The sequence below is a fragment of the Pteropus vampyrus genome, unplaced genomic scaffold, assembly GCF_000151845.1.
Source record: "Pteropus vampyrus isolate Shadow unplaced genomic scaffold, Pvam_2.0 Scaffold488, whole genome shotgun sequence".
NCBI lineage: Eukaryota > Metazoa > Chordata > Mammalia > Chiroptera > Pteropodidae > Pteropus > Pteropus vampyrus.
The window spans coordinates 655,656-659,517 of NW_011889269.1; the positions used below are offsets into that span (position 1 = coordinate 655,656).

A 3,862-nucleotide genomic window follows, 5' to 3' on the forward strand; every position below is an offset into this window, starting at 1 on the left:
TGCCCTTCAAAAAATGGTCAAGGGAGTCCTGCATGGTGAAATAAAAGGACATGAGACAGTAACTGGAAGCCATTTATAGAAATAAAGATCTAAATAAAGGTAAATACTTGGACAACTATAAAAGCTAGTATTATTGTAAAAATGGTTTGTAATTATACTTTTTGTTTTCTACATGATTTAAGAGAATAATACATTTAAAAGAAAGAAGAATTATTAGTTTAAAAGCTAGTATTGCTGTAACTTTGGTTTGTAACTCTAAATCTTGTTTACTACATAATGTAAGAGACTAATGCATTTAAATGAATTATTAGTGTATGTTTTGGGGCACAAGATATATAAAGATATAATTTTAGAGAAATAAAAAAATATCTTGGGACAAATGAAAATGGAAACACAATATGCCAAAACTTATGGGATGTAGCAAAACAGTTCTACGAGGGAAGTTTATAGCAATAAGTAGATATATCAAGAAAAAGGAAAGCTCTCAAATAAACAACATATCCTTGCCCCTCAAGGAACGAGAAAAAGAACAAACAAATCTCAAAGTTAGCTGAAGAGAGCCCAGAAACAAACCCTTGAAGCTATGGTCATGTGTTTTTTTGTTTTTTTTTTTAAATATAGAACACTTAATGAATTTATATGTCATCCTTGTGCAGGGGACATGCTAATCTTCTCTGGATTGTTCCAATTTTAGTATATCTGCTGCAGAAGTGAGCACTGGTCACACGATTTTTGACAAAGATGCCAAGAATATTCACTGGGATAGTCTTTTTGACAAATTGTCCTGGGAAAACTGGGTATTCACATGTAAAAGAAAGAAGTTAGACCCTTAACACCATATGCAGTAGTGCCCCCTTATCCATAATTTTGCTTTTTGTGATTTCAGTTACCTGTGGTTAACCATGGTCCCAAAATATTAAATGAGAAAATTTCAGAAATGAACAATTCGTAAGTGTTAAATTACGTACTATTCTGATGAAATCTCACGCTGTCCTGATTCATCCTGGCCAGGAAGTAAATCATCACTTTGTTCAGTATAACCATGCTGTATGTGTACCCTCCCTGTTAGTCACATGATAGTGGTTTTGGTTATCAGATTGGTTTTCAGAGACCGAGAAAGAGAGACCATAGTCACATAACTTTTATTATCATATATTGTTGTCAATGTCCTATTTTATTATTCATTATTGTTGCTAATCTCTTACTGTAATTAATTCATAAGTTAAACTTTATCATAGGTATTTATATATTAAAAAAACAGAATATCTAGGGTTCAGTATTATTCACGGTTTCAGGCATCCACTGGCAGTCTTGGAACATACCTCCCACAAATAAAGGGGGACTATTGCACAAAAATTAATGTGAAATGGATCAAGGGCCTAAATATAAGACCAAAAACAATAAAACTCTTAGAAGAAAACATAGGACAAAAGCTTCACAACATTGGATTTGGCAATGATTTCTTGGCTCTGACAAAAAAAGGCACAGGTAACAAAAGAAAAAAATAGACAAATTGGACTTCGTAAAAATTAAAAATGTTTGCACATCAAAAGACACTCATAACAGAGTAAAAAGGTAATCCATAGAATGGGAGAAAATATTTACAAATTATATCTCTAATAAGAGATCAATATCCAGAACTCTTAAAACAACAACAAAATCAAACAACTGTTTTCAAAATGGGCAAAGGACTTGAATGGACATTTCCCTAAAGAAGATATACAAATGCCCAACAAGCACATGAAAAGATTCTCAACATCACCAGTCTTTAGGGAAATGCAGACCGAAACAACAATGAGATACTACTTCACATTTATTAGGGTGGCTACTATCCAAAAAATCAGAAAACAAGTGTTAGTCAGAATGTGGATGAATTAGAACTCTTTTGCATGTTTGGTGGGAATGTAAAAGGTACAACCTTTGTGAAAAACAGCATGATGATTCCTGGAAAAATTAAAAATAAAATTACCACATGATCCAGCAGTATGCTTCAACATAGATGAACCTTGAGGACATTATGCTACATGAAATAAGACGGTCACAAAAAGATAGGTACTATATGATCCTACTCATATGAAGTACTTAGAGTAGTCAAAATCATAGGTGCAGGAAGCATAATGGTGATTATCAGGCTGGGGAAGGGGAGAATGGAGAGTTATTGTTTAATGGGCATAGAATTTCAGTTCTACAAGATGAAAGGAGTTATGGGGATGGATGATGGTGATGGTTGTCCAACTATGTGAATGTATTTAATACCACTGAACATTTAGAAATGGTTACGATGGTAATTATCATGTTATGTGTATTTTACCACAATAAAAAAATTGCAAAAACATTGAGCTAGCATGACCTTGCATATCTAATTAAGTGAAACAACTGTCAATAAATGAAAGAACACATTTACCTGGTTCTTCATATTCTGGAAGGAGCTACTGACATTTGCTCTTATGCTGCCCTGTCCTTGAGTCCTTTATTTCCACTTCTTTTAAATGTTTTCTTGTTCCTCCAGATAAGGCCAAGGATAAGTCAAGGTTATTTACCTCACCCTGGCCTGGTCAGAACGACGTTACGTGATGAACTGATTGGTCCAGTGAATGACTGACTAGGTGGCTTCCAGATCTTTGACTTTTAAGTATTATAATTGACCAAAAGGTTTTCTGGATGCTTTGGACATTTCAAATGCAGTTCAAAAGACTTGCCTGGTGCTATTTTAAGTTTTAAAAATTGTCAATTGAGTGAAGTATCAATTAGGATGAGATGAAGCTGCTATAACAAAGTAACCCAATAACAAATCAGTGGATTAAAGAAGTTAGAGGCTTATTTTCTTCTCACTTACAATTCTAAGGTGCATGTTTCAGGTTGGCAGGTGACTTATCTCTACTTGGGCACAAAGTGGAGATGGGTCCCTGTCATATGCCAGTTCCACCTCAGAGTAGGAAATGAAGAGGGGAAAGTTCCTGTGCCAGTTTTGACTCTCCATATTCAGTTTGAGAGAACTTAGACATAACTGCACCTGCCTGTAAGATAGACTGGGAAATGTCCATAGTGGGGCAGCCACATTCTAACTATATATAGATTTTGGTGGGCAGTTAGCTATCTCTGCCACAACGCCTACTAGTAGGTATTAGGAAAAAGGGGGCTACAACACAGACGCCGATAAAACATTCTTTCCGTTCTCCAGGGACTCTGATCTAAACTATAATACAAGCCAGCCTACAATAAGTGCTATTATAAAATTCAAAGGACTATAGGGATAAAAAGAAGGAGGAGATAGGTTCTGATTGAGAGAATCAGAAAACTTCTAGTAGGAATAAGAATTTTTTTCTGGGCCATGAAGGAAGCATAAAACATCAATTTACCAATATGAGGAAGGAAAAAAAATATTTATCATACAGGTATATCTTAAGTAAAGGCTCAGAGGCCCAGAAGTAAAGAGCATGTTTAAATAATGGCAGGTAACTTAATAGGGCCAGGAGGGATGAGGGAGGCAGAAATGTCTTGGGATGTGAGATATGGGATCCAACTATGGGGGACTTTGAATTTTGGCTTTTTGGCTTTTTCTATATGCAGCGGAGAGCCAGTGAAGAGCTATGTTTCAGAAAGGAAACTGGCAGCGGTATGAATGCGAATAAGGATGAAGAGGGGATCACTTAAAAAGCCAGAGAGACATTCCTGAGACAGAGTGAACAGAATTTGGTGAATTACTGCATGAGAGAGAGAGAAGGGCTGGAAGGAAACATGGACGATGTGCACAGAAATTCACACTAAGCACTTGGAAGGATGGATTAGCCTAGATGTGAGCAAAACAATCTTGAATGCCTAGAGGCTTGGGAAATTAGGAGTGAAGCAAATGGATCAAGGG

At 35.9% G+C, this 3,862-nt stretch overlaps 1 non-coding gene across 1 annotated transcript; it reads right to left on the bottom strand.

The window, feature by feature from the left end:
• Positions 1–611: 611 nt before the first annotated feature.
• Positions 612–718, bottom strand: LOC111732767. The gene has a single exon (XR_002777697.1). It is a non-coding gene; the product is annotated as a U6 spliceosomal RNA (small nuclear RNA).
• Positions 719–3,862: the final 3,144 nt, after the last annotated feature.